The sequence below is a fragment of the Lactuca virosa genome, chromosome 1 (genome assembly GCF_052849685.1).
Source record: "Lactuca virosa cultivar CGN04683 chromosome 1, Lactuca_virosa_CGN04683_v6, whole genome shotgun sequence".
Lineage (NCBI taxonomy): Eukaryota > Viridiplantae > Streptophyta > Magnoliopsida > Asterales > Asteraceae > Lactuca > Lactuca virosa.
Genome location: NC_136426.1, coordinates 58068596 through 58088450, shown reverse-complemented (window position 1 = coordinate 58088450; position 19855 = coordinate 58068596). Strand labels below are relative to the sequence as shown.

General features: G+C 34.7%; 1 long non-coding RNA gene across 5 annotated transcripts; it reads left to right on the top strand.

The window, feature by feature from the left end:
- Positions 1–8773: 8773 nt before the first annotated feature.
- LOC145135166 (uncharacterized) lies at positions 8774–15321 on the top strand. 5 transcript variants are annotated; one of them, XR_013719793.1, is made up of 4 exons: positions 8784–9279; positions 9470–10964; positions 13841–13922; positions 15142–15321. It is a non-coding gene; the product is annotated as an uncharacterized LOC145135166 (long non-coding RNA). The 5 variants fall into 5 exon arrangements; XR_013719738.1 differs by lacking the exon at positions 13841–13922 and having other exon boundaries at positions 8785–9279; XR_013719847.1 differs by lacking the exons at positions 13841–13922; positions 15142–15321 and having other exon boundaries at positions 8785–9279; positions 9470–10667; positions 10837–11105.
- Positions 15322–19855: the final 4534 nt, after the last annotated feature.

Sequence of the window (19855 nt, the reverse complement as noted above, 5' to 3'; positions counted from 1 at the left end):
GAACCTCAAACACTAGCGATCAACCTGAGGAGGAAACTCCTGTCGATCCAATTGACGAGTCCTTACCTCTGAGGCATTCCAGTAGAGTTAGAAATACACCTGAGTTTTATGGTTTCCATATTACTACTGAAGGTGATACATTTATCAGTGATAGCACACTGGTAAATTTGGATGAACCTAACAACTACAAGGAAGCCATGGCAGGCCCCAAGTCTGCTAAATGGAAAGAGGCGATGGACAACGAGATTCAGTCCATGTATGACAATCAAGTTTGGAACTTGGTTGACAATGTACCGGGTCGTAAGACAATTGGGTGCAAATGGATATTCAAGAAGAAGATCGACATGGATGGAAAGGTACACACTTATAAGGCGCGACTTGTTGCAAAGGGCTTTACTCAAACTCCAGGAGTTGACTATGATGAGACCTTCTCACCAGTAGCGAAGATTAAGTATAGTAGGGTTATGCTAGCCATAACTGCATTTCATGATTATGAAATATGGCAAATGGATGTCAAAACCGCTTTCCTTAATGGAAAGTTGGCTGAGGATGTTTACATGAGTCAAGCTGAGGGTTTTGTCGATGCAAAGTACGCTAATAGAGTGTGTAAGCTTGTGAAATCCATTTATGGGTTGAAACAAGCATCTCGCAGATGGAATCTTTGTTTCGATGAGAAAGTCAAAGAGTTTGGCTTTTCAATAAGCGAGGATGAGTCTTGTGTATATGTCAGAGCTAGTGGGAGTATAGTTAGCTTTCTGGTGTTGTATGTGGATGACATACTACTCATAGGAAATGACATCCCAACCTTGCACGAGGTTAAATCCTAGCTTGGGAAGTGTTTCGCTATGAAGGACCTTGGGGAAGCTGCCTATATTCTTGGGATAAGGATATTGAGTGACAGGAGTAAGAGACTAACTGTACTTAGTCAAAGTACCTACTTGGACAAAGTGTTGAAGAGGTTCAACATGCATAATTCCAAGAAAGGTGACTTACCGATCGAGAGCAATGCCAAACTAAGTAAAGCTCAGAGTCCGAGTACAGAGGCTGAGATAGCTGAGATGAGTCTATTACCATATTCTTTCGTTGTTGGCTCGATCATGTATGTTATGCCTTGTACTCGCCCTGATGTGGCCTTTGCTTTGAGCATGGTCAACAGATATCAAGGGAATCCTGGCAAGGCTCACTGGACTGCGGTGAAAAATATTCTCAAGTACCTGCGGAGGACTAAGGACTGTGTCCTTACACTTGGTGGGAGTGATGACTTGAGAGTGGTAGGGTATAGTGACGCCAGCTTTCAAACCGACAGAGATAATTTCTGCTTTCACTCGGGCTGGGTGTTTACCCTGAATGAAGGAGCAATTACTTGGAAAAGTTCCAAGCAGGAGACTGTAGCTGACTCAACATGCGAATCAGAGTACATAGCAGCAAGCGAAGCGACGAAGGAGACGATATGGCTGAAGAACTTCATCGGAGACCTTGGAGTTGTACCATCTATAAAGGAGCTTGTGGAGATTTTCTGTGACAACGATAGTGTGGTTGCCTTAGCCAAGGAACCAAGGGTTCTTGGCAGGTCCAGACACATCGACTGGAAATATCACTTCATAAGACACAAGATAGAAGAAGGACTCCTCGTGGCAAAGAGGGTATCATCATATGAGAACCCGGCAGATCCCCTCACGAAGGGACTGTGTCGGGTTAAGTATTTACAGCATGCGAGGCGCATTGGGCTGAGGGATGATATTAGTTTTAATGATTAGATAGCTGATTCGCAACTTGTAATAGATAAACTGTAATTGACATTTGATGCTTAAATAAAAGGTGTTTTTTATTTACTAGTATGGTATTGTCTCATGTCAATTGTTTACTATTGTTTCATTTTGCATGTTTTGACTTCCAGAATAATTGGATTATTCAAACCATCCACAGTCGATCATACTTTGGAAGTAGGTATTGAAGCAAGACTATCATGAATTTGGCTTGTAGATTGTCAGAAATGGTTAGACATTGTTATGACATTCATGAGTGCTCATAAGGTCTGAGTATTGGATTGAACCCACACTCACTTGTATCACTTCATGGAATTTATATCGAGTGATCGTGAGACGATAATATCATATAATCTTTAAACCTAGATATATGAGTTGTTGACTATGAGTTGGTCGTACATTGATAGTACGAAAACGCATCGGTATCTCGATGTTATAAAACGTGTTGTTGTGTATGGTTCAGTGAATAGTTAGTACAAGCATATACTATCAAAGTTTATATGTTCCTTTTAGTCCTTGGAGGATTAAAAGCGATATATTGGGCCCCTCGATGATTTTGTTTTGACTTATGAGTCGAGCCCGGTCAGAACTAAATTGATGTGTTCGATTAAGTTCTATGTCAAACGAATCAGAAATCGGAAACAAACTGCTGAACAATAAGATTGACTGTGTTCCATGTGTTTGTCCGGCTGATATCTTGAGAATAGAGGATTCTATGATCACTTATCTAAAATGGTATGTCTAAGTTCGACAAAGGCATTTAAGAGCCACGATTGCTAGTCGGATCCTGAAGTTATACTTACAAGTATAGTTATTAGACTTATCCAAGTGGGAGACTGTTGGATAAGGTGTCTAAGTCCATAACTATATTTGGTATGTACTTGACCCAAGAGTAGCATGGTCCATTTGGGTTGCGCTTCACCAGAACAATTTGTATGGATGGACTTTTGAGAATAGGTTATTTATGTTTTATTAATATATTATAAGTTTTAATATATTAATATGAAATCATATTATTTAATTAGTATTGATCAAGAATTAATTTGGAATTAATTTTGTGATCAAAAGAGACTAATTAAATATATGGGGATTGATTGTGTAAATCAATCATTCTTATAAAATGGGCTAATGATCCATGATTCCTTATGTTGGGCTAAACCCATGTGGTGACCCATGGATACTCCATAGAGGTTAAAATCCATGGAGCATGAGGAATGTGGAAAGTCATGCACATTAGGGTTTGCATGGTGTAACCCTAATGTAGCCACACTATATAAGAAGCCCTCTATTGCATGAAATCGACGACTAGAGCATATTCAAGAATGCTAGCCGAAACTAGTGTGTGCAAATAACCTCTCTCTAGTTCTTCCAATTGTTGGTGGTGATTTGTGGTTCCATTTGAGGCATTCACATTATTGGTGCTAGGCTCTTAAAACTTCAAGGTTTTCAACTACACTAAAAGGTATGTCATCTAACTAGAATTTTGTAATATAGTACTCCATTGTATGCTAGTTAGGATGATGCTTTGGAATTTTGAAAGTTTGCATGTATATTATAGAAAGCATAGATCCAAAGCATCTAGGATTGCATGTACACCATAGAAGTGTTAGGATGCTCAAAACCCATCAATTTGCTAGTTCCAAACTATGATGCATTTAGTTTATGGTTCTTAAGCTCTTAAAGTTCCATATATCCACGTGTAGCTATCAATGAGTGCTACAACTTTCGTTTCGACATTGTCAGCTAATTTTCATCCTATTTTAAATTTAACAGTCTATGAATATTACACAACAAAAGACCGTGTAAAATTCATTACTTCTTCATACGAACTTCGTTCTCGATTGTCTTTATATCAACAGATTCATATTTATGAGATCTTCAACTGTCATTTACATTGTTTTGGCTAAAAATCAATCGACTTTAATTTTGATTTCTGTGTCGCACACTTCTGCACGCAAAACTTCGAAAAATCACTATTTCTCCATACGAAGTCAGATTTGAGCTTTCTTTATATGCACGCTCTCGCTTTTACGATTATTACACCTTCGTTTAGATTACTTTGGCTAATAAGCAACCTATCTCTGATTCACTTTTTACAATACACTTTGTCGTATAGGGTTGAACGCGAAAATTCGAACAATCATAACTTCTTCATACGAAGTCAGATTTGAACGTTCTTTATACTTACAGAATCTTCATCACGTATACTACAACTTTCATCAAGATTATTTATCCTAAATAATATTTTTATCAAAGATGTTATTTTTATCGCTTAATGATAAATGGTATTTATAGTCTGTAACGTCCACGACTAACAATTATTCTATTCGAGGGTTAAATTATTCATTAAAATGAATAACTATTTATTATAATTACTCAAATAATCTAGCCTAACTTGTGGGCGTTGCGTTTCTTTATCTCCGAATCAACTGGTAAAGGTGTACCTGTGTGAAAAGATCTTAGCATAAACAGTTAGTACGACCATATCCAACGACGCCAATTTGTTTGAATGTCAAACCAACAAATGAAAGGTATAAAATAACACAAATATTAACAAGTCACTACTACTATATACTAAGAGATAGTATAAAATAATGTCACACCCCCGACTAGCGGTAGAAACGCTAGGGGTGAGCGACTTCGAGAATGGATCACAGTTAAAGCATACATTGAACAGTATCAAAACAACATAATATTACAATTTCTAATATTATAAAATAAGTCTTACATCATCGGGTACATCGTAACATAACTTCAAATATAAAAGTAGTTGCCTTAACACATAGGAAATATCAAAAGTGTGAAGTAAAAGATCCATAACATCTGTGAGTGTGTGAAACTTCAGCTCTTTAAGTTCCTAAGAACACATGTTTTTAAATATACGACAACAAAAAATGTTGGTGAGTTCCACAAGTTTTGACTCAAAGTACTTTTATAACTAAAAGTGTATATTTGAGTGTATAAGTGTTTACCAGTCATATAAAAAAAATATAGTTGTAATCCTACAAGTGTGTTTGTGTGTGTATTTACTTGCTTAGTATATTAGAAAAATATACTTAAAACCCTTTTCGTTGTTCCGATCATAAGTTCCTTTACTAACTTGTATAAAATTACTTGTATCACCGTACAAGTGTTTAATAGTTCAGCTAAGTTTCATACCGACTTAACTTATTGATTTTAGAATGTACTTTGAGATTTTTCTGTGAGCCTATAACCGAGCTATTGGACGTACAAGACTCCGTCCAACACTACAAGTGGTGTTCCGAAAACATCACTAATGCTTCATTATCGTCGTGAAAAACACAAAATAAACAATTGTCACCCGACATGACTCGTCAGACAAAGGGTTGTAGCTAGCGACCATGTGTATGGTTGTCAATATGTATAGATCTATACACAATGTTTTCGCTCACGGTTATAGCATTGAGGGCTTTACTAAGTTTTTATCATTAGTTAATGAATAAATAACTCATATATTTATTCCCGAGTTTATAGATCTAAAAGTGTGTGTGCATTTAAGTCCAAATCTTTAGTTAAAAAGTTTATTAGAATATTATTCGTTTACCTAGTTTAATTTGTTCAAAGTGTAAATATGAGTCTTAAACATTATATTAATAAGTTTATTAGACTTGATAATCCTTTATTATTTAAAAACTATAACAAAGGTTCTAACAAAAATCGTGCAACATAAGGATTATATTTTGACCAAAATCAAGTTTTACCTGATATAAAACCAACGATACCAATAAATGTACAAACTCATATTGCATTTAATAATATCATTTGTAATAAAAATGAATTTTAAATACTTTCGATATATATATATATATATATATATATATATATATATATATATATATATATATATAAACGAATAAAGCTTATAAATATATATAATAGCTATATTTTTTGTTATCTAAAACATAAAATACAAATAAATAAAGTTTTGTTATATATATATATATATATATATATATATATATATATATATATATATATATATATAATCCAATTATATAAACTTTAGACTAACAATAAAAAGTTTACATAGACTAAAAACGCATGTCACATATATTCTCCCCAAAAACATAAAATCCTTATGGGCCATAGAACTCACCCTTGAAGCGTATGAAATGTTCACCGGTGAGATCGAGTTGTTTTTTGTTTTTCATAATTTTGATCGGAGAGCTTTTTGGACAAACCGACTTCACAAGCTAACATATCTGCTTAACGTCATCGGAGGTCCGCCGATCATGGCGACGCATGGCTGGCAGCGAGCCTTTCTCGGCTGTTTATCGTCGCAACAGCTTGCGTTGGACCTGGGTTCATCGGAGAAATGGAAGTAATTGCGACAACGGGTGGCTAAGTTAGCTCGTGAGGCGGAGGAACGGCGGAGAGGGGCGGCGGTCGGCGCCAAAATTCCTCGTCGGTGACCGATAATTCAAGATCAGAGAGAGAGGGAGAGAGAGAGAGAGAGTATAGATAGGTTAGAGAGAGGGAATGGTTGCTAATTTTTAGAAAGATGTCCACTCATTTAAAGGACTTGATGATGTCATGGTGATGAAGTCATCATGTCTCAAATCAATCCATGTGTCACCTCAATTTTCGTACCCCGAAACTGACTTCGTAATTTTTTTTCGAACATAACTGTCGATTGTCCCGAGTGTGGTGATTTCAAAAATGTAATCAGAATTCCAAACCGATAGACGGAACTAGACGAAAAAGGCATTCAAAGTTCTAATTCAGTAACTTTTATAGTTTTCCTGTTATAGTTGTTTTTACGAAAGTGTTATAATTTCGAGCTAAAAATATTGCGAAAGGGAAATCAAATGTTAGCATAGAGCATGAGTTCAAAAACATGTTCAAAAAAATTTACAAAATACGTAGCTATCCCAACGAAGCAATACGACGTTCGTTTTCGGGAAAATAAGGTATATAACTGATGTGCATAACTTCTACGTACGATCTCTGTTTTTGACGTTCTTTATATCCACAAAGTCATGTGAGTATGTTCTATCCAATTTCAGTGTCAATTTCACACAAGTATACTCAACGCTCAAATTTATTTTTAACGCATTAAATAATACACCAAAGTTTTGTTCTTTAGCGTTCGACACAAATTGGTGACAGAGAGTATTCCGTATGCAAATATGAGTATAATGACTTCAATAGCATTTAAAAATAAGGAATACTATATAACAGGTCTTATTACAAGAGAGTTCGTGGTGATTTGACCAGAGAACGTTGACCCTTTTTTTTTTTACCATTTGTTACAAATAAGCACGACCACACTATTGAGATACGTGACTTAATGTTTGACCATGTTTTGACACACAAGACTACCAATTGTTATTGTGTGTGTGTGTGGGGGGGGGGGGGTGGGGGGGGTAACATTAATTTAAAGTTTATACATCAACTAATAGAAGATTAAAATTTAGCAATTAAAAGAAATCTGATTCTTAATTTTATTGAAATACTATGTTGTTGGATGTGATATGACATCAATTCATGTTTAATCTGGATTGGTAATATTGAAATATTAATATGCTCTAATATTTCAAAATTGCCAAGAGTACTTTACTTAAAATATGATCTTTAAGTAAACTCCAATTAGTTGATTAAATCCAAACAAGTTTTTCGATCAAATCAGGCCCAACCCAGACAGTAAGCAACCCGGACAATCACCCAGGGCCCATGTCTCTAAAGGGCCCAAAATTCATAGAGTCTATGGTATATACAAGCTTCTAAAAATCTCGCATTGGCTCCACCATGGCGCGCCATGGCTCCAAGGTTTGTACCTGCCGCCAAGCTTTACCAAAACCCGCCTTAACTCGTATATGCGTATAAAATAGAATAATAGTTGAAAATACATATAAAATATTAATTATATGCAAAATGACCGCCTTAAGTCACGCCTTACAAACGATATGGCTCGCCAAGGCTCGGAAAAGCTTGAGGCTTGACATTGCCGCCAAGTCACGCCTTACGTTATTTAGAACCTTGGATATATATATAGAGTAAAAAAATTAGCTTATCTAAAAATGTATGATATATATATATATATATATATATATATATATATATATATATATATATATATATATATATATATATATATATATATATATATACCCCCTAATAAATGAAAACCATTTTAGTCAAATGTCACATTCTCATTGAATTTGACACATGTTAATTTTTAAGATTTTTTGATTTATTGTTTTTTCTACTTGTCATTTTATGGTTTTTTCTATTTTATTGAATTTTACATAATCTTTAAATAAAATAATTGTAATAGATATAATAATAAAAGCATATCAATTTAACTAATGCAAGTTTCATTTTAGTTTCTAAATTTAATCCAATTATTTCATTTGTTTATTTATTTATTATATTATTTGTTTAAATTTAAAATAGAAATAAAAAAATAAGTTGAACATTACATTTTAGTAATTCAATATTTTTTTATTATTTATTTCATTTGTTTATTTATTTATTATATTATTTGTTTAAATTTAAAAGAGAAATAAAAAAAATAAGTTGAACATTACATTTTAGTAATTCAATATTTTTTTTTCTTTCTTTATAAATTCAAACTTCCTAAATTTATAAATATTTATATATTTTTTAATAAATCCGTGTAATATACAGGTTTCACAACTAGTGTGTATATATATATATATATATACACATATTAAATCAGTTGTTTTGTAATGTTGTGGCCATATTTTTGTTTTTTAATATTAATAATGAATTTTGTGAAATTTATAACGGTGTGATTATTTTCAATTTAATTATTATATATATATTAAAGTTGTGGACGAAAGGAACAGTGAAATTGGCATACTTTGTCCAGGTTTAGTCCCTTGATTTACATATCCGGTCCCTGTATTTTTGTTATATTTTGGTCCTCCAAATTATGTTGCTTGCTTCTGCCATTCAAGGTCCCTACATTTTGCTGTATTTGTCACTTTATTACATCTATGTTCTTTCCGTTCTTAGTTATTGTTAAAGATATACTACCATCCAGGACCTTCTACATCCTATTTCTTTTTTCTGCTTCACCCCGCTCTTCCTCATCCGTTCTCTGTTGATATCGCCACAGACAAGGACTCACCGAATCCACCTCTTCATCCCTTCTTTCTATTGATTTCTTCACCGAATCGGCCATGTGGGCGTGCCGATGTGGAGCCGATGCAGGGCAGCTCAGTCGACGGAGCTTCTGATATACCTCCGTCTGTAATCTTTTGGAACCGACGTTTGTTGCAGGTTACACCACCTCTAAGCCCAATATTGCGAGCCTTTGAGGAACACCATGGTGGTTCGTTTACGCTCTCGAATAAGAAGTGAAAACCCTAATCGCTTCACCTGTTGTCGTTTCTTACTGTTAGCAAGATGATTTCACACCTCTAATGATCTCTGCTAGAGTCGGACACAACAATGTGGAAAAAGCTCTTCTTGACACAGCTGCTCCATCGAATGTCGTTTCTCCTCCCAACCTACTCTGTAAAAGGTCAACTTCTTTCTTCTTCCAGAATAATGTGATACAAGAGATTGTTTGGATTGCATTTTCTATCTCCGGCTTCTTCTTTTTTATCAGAAGGTTCATTGTTATTAATTTCTAGGGTTTCAACAGATTCCTCAACACTAATTTCAATCTTTCTTGCTGCCTTCCTACTTCTTTCAATTTTCGAATCTAACAGATAAAACTTTGCGAATTTGTGTCTGGAGTTGCCGATTTGGGTTGACATCCAACCTCACAATCTCTATTTCCACGCCCTTTTAAGCAACACTGCAGGAAAACGTATCATATATCAAGATAAGTTCTTATACTCATACGTCATCACTCTATTTGAAACTAAAAGGATAAAAAATCTGTTTTAAAATCTGAAACATCATGTTCTCTTGAGAAATAAGCAATCAAATGCAGCGTTTGTCTAAAGTTATAATTTCGCACCCCAGGTGTTTGATGGAATGTCACGGAGAAAAAGGCAAATTCCTTCAAACCAAATTTAAAAAGCCTCAACAAATGTTGAAATCGGTCAGCTGATGCTGAAGCAGGTATGTGTGTGGATAATTAGGTCTTATAAAATTGAATTTATAATTTTTAGAGCTTCATATACTGATTTCGATAACTTTCACTGCGTATTGGTTTTGGATTATGTTTGGGTGTTTCTTTACTAACCAGCTATGTTTATCGAGCGTATGCAAATTTCGTATGAGAAATTGAAGGGGAAGGAGAAAACCAGGAGAATAAGGAAGGGTATTATGGTAGTATGTCATCAATCTTCAACAATGGTAAATATTTCTTTGGGTTCTTAGTAATATATCTGACTTTCATTTCATGGCAACATGCAGCCTCCATAGATACATATGTGTTGTTCCCCATCCTGAAGGAAAAGCTGAATGTTATAATATAAATGGTAATACAGTCGGATCTGAATCCCATGAATATATGAAAGTGGGTAAGTTTTTTCTTATCTAAATTTCAATAGAATCATGGCTTCATCCTATTTATGCAAATCATATTTACACTAATAGTTGACATTAAAACTAATCAACTTCATGTTTCTTCCATAAAATTTATGGTCAAACTAATACATCCCTCACAGTGTTTACAGTCAAAGGGAGTGGGGGTGGGTGGGGTGGGTTCGATAGGGGGCACATATTTTTTATCATGTTTATCAATTCTTTCTTCCACTTCAAAGTAGCCCACTTTCTGCTAAAAGATCAAATAGCATGAACATAATCAGGCTCTGTAACTTCCACTAGATAACCCAATGACTAAAAATGTTAACAAACAGCAAGAAAGTGACAAAAAAATCCTATTACACCAACTCCTTTATACCCACAAATTTGAAGACCATTGATTCAAATTTGTAGCGATTTGAAGTCAAACAGGTATGTTTCTTTTTGAATTTCAGGTTATCATTTAAGTTTTTGGATATCTCACGTTCCACTAATTTTGAGTTGGCTTGATTTTTTACTTCTTCGTATCTCAACTTCCATTTTTTGTTTTGTGTTGTCTGTTTCTTCTGATCTTCATTTCAAATTGTTTATAATGAATCAGGTAGTGCACCTATCGTCTTGAGTTTGAGTAGTAAAAAAAAAAAGAATGGCTGAAAGAAAGGTGTTGAACAAATACTACCCCCCCTATTTTGATCCGGCGCTGCCATACATGGCAATAAAGTTCAATTTGTGAGACCATTTCTTTATTTTCCTCACTTATTGCAAGAAATAATGATTTAGATTTCTTTACTTATGTAATTAGATGACATTGTTTATCTTCCTTTACTAGATTATCTCAATGCAATTCAACATGCTACTTTACTTTACAAAGCAATACCTTCCGACCCCGTCAACGCCGGGGAATCTTTTCTAGTTTTTATTATATTTATGACTTTGGGGGTCTATTTTTTACTTTTCGCATTGGGCTCATTATATGCGTGGACCAACCCTGGATCAAATCACTAAAAGACTTTAAGTTTCATGCAATTGTTACCAAAAATGTCCAATATTCCTCATATGCTCGGGAATATAAAAACATCTAATCTTTTATTAGACTTGTTTTGATTCATTTGAAACAAATTAAGTGTTTGTCACTAACTTAAAATCATAAAACATTTATGATATTCGAAATTTGACTAACAAGAATGATATGAACCCTAATTTCATTGATCAAGTGAAAAGAGCACAAATCAAACATGTAATGAAACCAAATCAAAGATTACTAGATAAAGAACATAAAATTAAGTTCACATAACAATCCAAACAACAAATATTTAAAATCTAGAACCGGAAATGAGATGAAAAGTTAGCCACACATGACTAACTTAGAACACAAATCCAACTAGTCTAAATCATAATTAGACTTAATAATCCAAAGAAAATGTGTTTCCAAAGCACCTAATGATGATAAGTTCTCCCTAATTGCCCTCTTGAAGTGTAAGTTTGAAGTTGTGTTCAAAATGACTAGAAATCTCTTTTTAGTCGGAAGTTGAAAAACCAAAAAATTGTCAAAATCTTGTTCCACGCCCGCGTAATGAACTTGACTTGAGAAATCACGGTCATAGAATGAAATTTTGTGTTGTTGAGAACCTCATTAAACGACAATGGAATGACCAGTGTAATCATTCCACGACCATGGAATCTTCTGCGAAGTGTCTAACTTCAAAAAAAAAAAAATTTCTTTAATCTTGCTCCAACAATTCTGGAAATTTGTAGAGAGCGTCCCTTGATCACCCTAAGCATGCCCAAACTCTCGAATGCCCCTGAAAATGATGGGGTTTTATAGGTTACAAAATCGATGTATATGCGAAAAAATCACTTCACACTCAAGGGTACCTGCAACCTATTGGATCTATGTATTTTAACAACTAATAGCAACATACTTATGAAAACTAAAGAAACCCTAGATGTAATTAAAATCACTAGTTGAAATTACATACCTTTTATATTTCACTAGTAAACAATATAGTTAAATCCCTTGTTGATATTCAGAAAGCTATCACCAAAAATATGGATGCCTTTAATGGCTTGCACCCAAACCCTAGAAACTAGAACACTATTTGAGAAAAGGAGGGAGAAGAATTTCGATCAATGCTTCCAAAAGAATGGAGGGATCAAATTTCCCACCCTAAGGGGTTTATTTATACTTGTCCGGTAACTAGGATAAACTCCAATTTGAATTCAAAAAAATATTAGTTCGATGAAAATCAAGTGGTTATCCTTATCAATACCTGAAGGCTTACAGAAGCTCCCAAATGAGCCTCCACCACCTTCCAAGCAAGGAAGGATCTTGAATACTTCATTATCTCAACTATTAAGCAATTACAGATCAACCCTTGTACCCCTAATTAATTCTAATTGACCCAAAAATAATTCCAAAATAATTCTGATCATTTCTAAATCAATTTAATCAATTTCTAATTAATTTAATAATCACCGTAAATTAATAAATGATTTCCTCTTTCTCATGATGTCATTGTAACTATTTCCAGTTATGAGGGCAACCCAATAAGGACTTTGCTTTTAAGTGCAAGAATACACCAATTTAGTTATGAGCTTAGACACCTTGATCCAACAGTCTCCCACTTGGATAAGTCTATAACTACAATTGCAAGTATAACCTTGAACCAAACATCAAAGTGTGTTTCCTAAATCCACTCCTGAACTCTGATTCATATCATACATAAGTGTGCTTTCTAAATCCACTACCAAACTCTGATTCATATCACACGTTGTCCCTAAGATAAGTAATCAACTATCCTTCTCTTTTCATGATATCGTATGGACACGAGACATGGATTATAATCAATCTCATTGTCTAAGATTTTGTTTTCTAATTTCCCAATTTTTGATGACGTCATTAGACTACTAATTAAACACATCAATTTAGTCATGGTTGGGCCTAACATTACAATGTCAAAATCAAATTATCAATGGGTCCAAAGATATCGCTTTTCTTGTGAAAGTAAAAGGAAAGAATAACTTTGACTACGTAATCATACATTTTACTTACCAAATCATGCATGGAATTACTCCTTATAACATCCAATAGTAGAGATTATCATCTTAAAACTACCCGTGATAAAATCCATGAAGTAATTTTAAGCACGAGTTTATCTAATACCTAAATCCCTATTTCAAGTACTTATGAGTATAGTGGCAATCACCATGCCATGTTCAACTACTATGAACAATATACTAATTGAAGCGCCCGAGTCACCAGGGATGAAATTAATCTATTATTCTATTTAATTTAATTAAAAGGTGGCAAAGGGTTGGTGATTATGTTGGGCATGCATTAGGTACACACAGCGTACTCCTTGCATGCGCGTCATCGGGGTGATCCCGATATATGCTGGGCGTACCCATGCGTACGCTGGGTGTACTTAAGCCAGGGACAAACCCTAATTTTTAGGGTTTACACCCTATTTTAGATCCTTAAGTTCTTCAATTGCATCACCCTTTCAGCTTCCATTGCCTTTTAGTGCTAATCTCGAACCCCTAGCCATCTTGAGTGCATTTTGAGCTTACATAGAGTGTTTGAGTGTTCTTTTATGGTTTTGAAGAAGAATGAAGCTTGAGGAGAAGCAAATGCGAAGAAGGAGCTTGTAGATCCAGAGTTTGTGCATCATTTCTAGCCGATTGAAGGTATAAAGTCTGAAACTTGTTCATTCTAAGCTTAGATCTAGGTTTAGGGAAGATTTTAGCATTTTTTGGTCCCATAACTTGGTCCTTTGGAGTATGGGCTACTCCAGGCCATTTGAATTTTCCTTTTGGACTCTTGGGAGTGCATGAAGTCATAAAAATCGTATCTTGAAGGTTAAGACTCAACCATGCATGTGTTGGTGACCACCTTAGAGAGTTAGAGGGTTTAATTCATGGTTTAAGTCCAAATAAGGCATGAAAGAGCATAAAGTTTGCAACTTTATGGCTTAAGACACTTTTTTGAGCTTGGATCTAAGTTTTGGACGTTAGAGCTTCATGGATTAATTCATGGGATCAATTATAGGCTGACCAACCAGTACGCCGGACGTACTCTAGAGTACGTTGCGCGTACTGGGTCAGTACCCCGATTCCGGATCATCAGCGTATGCTGGGCGTACGAGCCATGTACGTCATGCATACGTAGTCTGTGGACTTAGGAGATTTTTGGGCTCGAGTCTTGTTGGGATTTTGACTTGTTTAGGATTGGGCCTTAGGCCCACCTGTTGTAGCAAGACATTTTTGGGATTTAGGTCATGTTGGGTGCTCTTGGGCCATATTGGGCCTTAAATGCCTTGTAGTTGGGCTTGGATTCCTTTTTGGACTAGTATGGATTTGGGCCTTGGTGGGAGGGAGGCCCAATGAGGCAAGGGTGAAAAAACCCTTTTTGCCTTAAGTCAAGAATCAGGGTTTGGACTTTCGGGTTAGAATATTGGCCTAATTTCTAATTAGGGTTTTATACTTGCGCCTTAGGGAGAGGAGTTCACGAGTCATCCGTTGAGTGCGATTTAATACCTTCAGTTTGAGGTGAGTTTCCTTCATTGTATATGTGGGTCGAAGGCACCAATGTCTGCCAACTACTTTATGTTGTAGTATGATGGTTTACTTTGTGACAACGATCGGTTATGCATGTTTTTGCTTGATGACTCTGTGATTCTTTGTTATGATATTATATGGAAGTGGTAGGGGTGAAATAGACCTGATATCCAGTTAAAATAGACCGAAGAGGATTGCAAGCACCCAAATATGCTTGATAGTATCCGATAGAAATAGACGAAGGGGATTGCAAGCACCCAAATATGCTTGGATATATGTTTGTATGGTATGGAGTATTTTGGGGGAACTCACTAAGATTTGTGCTTACAGTTTTTATTTTATGTTTCAGGTACTTCCAGTTCGAAGGGGAAGGGCCTGACCTGATCACACCGCATCACCCTACGGTTTTTAAATTTTGAGATTTTGGGAATTTATACTCTGATAACATGTTTCCATGATACACTTTTGACTGTTTTGATATGAGTATCGTATGTTTTGAATTAATTTAAAACCAAAAATTTTGTCTGTATTTTTGGGATGTTACACTAATGCTCCATGAGAGTCTTAATTCACTACTTACTTCCAAAAGTATGACCGATTGTGGAATGTGAATAATAGAATTATTGAGGTAGTAAACATGTAAAGTGAAACACGATAATAAATAATTGAAGAAGACAGTACACAAACACATAAATAAATCTCTATTATTTAATCAACAAAAAGTTACAATTTATTTTGTTACAAAGTTTAAAGTTATCAACTAATCACTAAAACTAATATCATCTCTTAATCCAATACTCCTAGCATGCTCCATGTACGTGACCTTGATCAGTGCCTTAGTAAAAGGATCAGCAAGATTTTCCTCTGATGATACTCGTTTCAACAAAAAATCCACATCTTCAACTCTATGTTGGATATAATTGTACTTTCTCTCGATGCACTTAGTCCTTCCATGATCCTTCCGTTCTTTAGTCAAAGCAACCACTCCTTCGTGTTCACAAAATAATTCCATTAGTTCTTTAATAGTCGGAACGACTCCAAGATCCCCAATGAAATTCTTCAACCAAGCTGCTTCATTCGATGCTTCGCTTGCTGCGATGTACTCTGATTCACAGGTAGAATCAACCACTGTTTCTGCTTGGAACTCTTCTAAATTAGCTCTCTACCATTCAACAAGAATACACATCCAGATTGAGAACAAAAGTTGTCTATATATGTTTGAAATATGTAACATCCCGTGTCCTGCCATTTCTATGCCTGTTGGAAAGAGTGTCCAAGGTCATTAACTATTGGTAATATTTCTAATAATAACAAGGTCCTTTTGGGTTGCCCTTAAGATCCAAATTGAGTAGAATAAATAAAGGAGAAATTGGTTTATTAATTATTATGGTTAATAATTAATTAGAAACTAATTGGAAATATATTTTGGGAATTAATTAACAGTTTAATTAATTAAAGGGTTGAATATTCATTAATCGATAGTTGGTTAATCAGGAATGTTCTAGAACCCTTATGGAATTAGAGTTGGATGAAAATCACTCCATCCCACATGGGAAAAGGAGTGAATTTCGTGGTTACCTCCTCATCCCATATGGGAAGGAGTACAAAACCTAGGAAGGGATCCAAGGCTATAAATAGGACATTATGGATTTCATTCTTCCTTGCACCCTGGCTTGAAGTTTCGCCAACACTTCTTCCTCCTCCTTTTGGGATGATTTCTAACCCTATTTGGGTTTGTGAATTTGACCATTCTCCTAGTTATTTTTATTCCACTCTTTGGTGTCATTGGGTGTGATACCATTAGAGGGATTCTGGTTTGGGTCCTCTCATCCAAGCAACTTCATGGAGGATCGAGATCTCAAGCATGGAGATCAAAGGATACATAAGAGGTATGTTTTTCTTCTTTGAATTTTTGTTTTCTAGGGTAGATGTAATTAGCATGAAACCATAGATCCATAGGTTGCATGTACACTTAGGTATATCGTAGTTTCGAAATTTCTGCTACCTAGTTTAAAGTTTATTGATGTGTAGAAAACCGAACAGTGGTATCAGAGCCATTAGTTCATGATTACATTCACCCTAGATCCATATTTTCTGTAATTGATTGTTTGAAATTGAATGAAAGAAGAAAATTTGGAAAATTCGTAACTGAAAAAACCCTTTGTCGTAGTTCACGACGTGAGAGGTTTATGCTCACGACGTGAGCAGTCCGAATTTTGTTTTTATTTGTCAAACTTGAAGATTTATGATATGGGTAATTACCAAATTTAAAATGTTTTAACTCTGGAAAATTGATAAATATTATTTGAATGTGATTATTAAATTTGAATATTTATTTATTATTTAAATAGTGAATTTAAATATTTAATATTATTTATGATAGAGATTTATAAATTTGAATATTAATCCCTCATGATTTATTAATTGTTACATTGTGTCATCGCAATTAATTAGAATTAATAATAGACAGCTAAATTTAAAGAGTTTTAAATTTACCCCTTGTATTTATACATATTAGAATTGTATCTATTATATGTATGAGAAAGTTACAACATGTGTCCTCACATGTTTAAATATTGACATTATCAGTCTTACCATGACTAGACTCACCCATCCTGATGTACGGGTTTAAGGAGCTCTCTATGATTCCTAATGAGGTCGGTTTTTAATATGCTTCATGCTTACCACCCTCACCGCCCTATTGCATTTTAAGAATTGAGTTACCGAAAGGGTTTGATAGTGATAATGGTCTGTCTAAAAGTATTTTAAATACATGTATAAAACAAAATCCCGTTTTATTAATAGAATATTAGAATGTGAGGTTCATATTATCCATGAAAATTGCACATTCTCTTTATATTATGTTGGTGGAGCTCGTGTGGTTAACCGACATATCAATTTAGAGTTTAGTTGAGAATGAAATGGAACTCGCGAATCTCAAGCGTAACTTGAGTCGGGGACCATGCGATTTTTCATGGTTAATTCGCAATCTATTTAATGTGAATCTTATGTTATCCATAAAAGTTGCACATTCTCTTTATAACTTGTTGATTGAGCTCGTGTGGTTAACCGAAACGTCAATTTGAGAGTATAGGTAGAGAATGATGTGGAACTCGCGAATCTCAAGCGTAACTTGAGTCGGGGACCACATAATTATGTATGGTCGATTCACCATCTGTTCAGTGATCCGCGGCGACCTCGTCATTGAATCTGGGATGAACATAATCCGAGATTAACATGTAATTGATAGTCAATGAATCTCAAATATCTAGGAATTTCGTGGTGATCGAAATTGGCAAAGGGCTTTGCCTACCTAAATAACTTTATGATGTGTTTACGGCATCCCTTTACACATCATAGCGCCAAATATGGATCCTAGCCTTCTAAAATAATTTTATTTAGGGTGATTATTTTCTAAGGATAAGTAAAACAAATTATAATGGAAATTGATATTGAATGATGTCTATAACCTTGTCCACTAAAATCTACTGCTATATAACCTTTGAAAGGATTAGCTATGAGCATGATCAATCTTGTCTAAATTTGTAGTTTGGGAATAGTTCTCATAAATGAAAAGAAAGATCATGCCTTTGATAAAGCTCTTCCTGAGGTTACTCCAAACATTGCATTCTAAACTATTAGAAATAGCAGTTATCAAGTGTACGTTGTAAATTGACATATTGAAGTAAAATGGAATTTCCTTGAGTTAGGAGTTGACTAGGGTTAGTCAACTAGTTGACATGTATGTATAATAAGTTCATCCTGATTTTGATATGAACAACTTGGAATGCCCATGAAAGAGTTGTGTAGCATGTTGAGGTTTAATTTTGGAACTAACATGACCAATCATAGAAACTCAAACTTCAAAACACACCCGTATTTTTACTATCATGAATAGAAGTGTCAAGAAAAAAACCCAATTGCCCATGGCTTAAAAGGCGATTAGTGTTGGTATACCTAATCTAGGCCCAAATACCAAGGACAAAGAAGACTTATTCTGAGACTTGTTCTGATAGTATTTCGTTTCCATAACAAGAAAGGACTAAGAAAGTATACATGCCCAATATATATCTGAAGTGAAAACACTAAAACATGAAGAAGTTGAATTTGTTAATGGATAACGAGCCCATGCTACTATCCACAGGATCAAAAGATAACTAGTTCTCCCATGTTTGGTGTTCAATCAATTATATGGATTATAATGGCATTGGAACATTACTTCTAATCCTTTGAGTATTTTACTAAGGATTAAGTATTGACATTTGAAAGAATGTGTAGCGACTAAAATGAAGTACGAAGACTAAAACATGGTGAAGGTAATTTGATCATGAATGCCAAGCCCTTGCTACTATTCATGGGATCAAAATACAACTCTCCCAAATGTTTAGTCTATGGTATTATAATTGAAATTGTTTATACTATGATTCATGAGATAGTTATGACTTATTTAAATGTGGAGAATTCTAACATGTTAAAAGAAAGTCATGAAATCTATGAAGCTAGTATAGTAGCAACAGTTTAAAATTGATTATGAATATTTGAATAAGGTGTATTATTGTGGTGCAAATATCTGTTGAAATTAGTTTACCTAACGGATCGTTCAGATTGACCACAATACATACTGATTCAAATACATCCAAAAGGTTTGGGTGAAATGTATTTATGGAATCATAGTCCTAGATACATAAATGAGAAATGTATTACCAAGTATCTAGTTGGATCAGATTTTGGATATCATTTGACCTCGAGTCTTATGATAAATGCAAATCTTGCTTATCAAGATAAATGATGAACAAATCGATCGGTGATGAGTATATATGTTGGAATTAGTTTGCACTAATGGACCGTTTAGATTAACCACGATACATGGTAAGAAAAACTTCATATGAACATGAGTCTGGAAACTTTCGGGTGTTTAGAGCTCTCATATAGCAAAGTTAAGAATCAACTAGGCAATAGGATGAGACACTCATAATGCGCACCCCAGTCCAAACTTTATCGATCATCCGAGGAATTGTGAAATAGTTTCACGATCTATCTCCACCCAGAACACTACCATTATG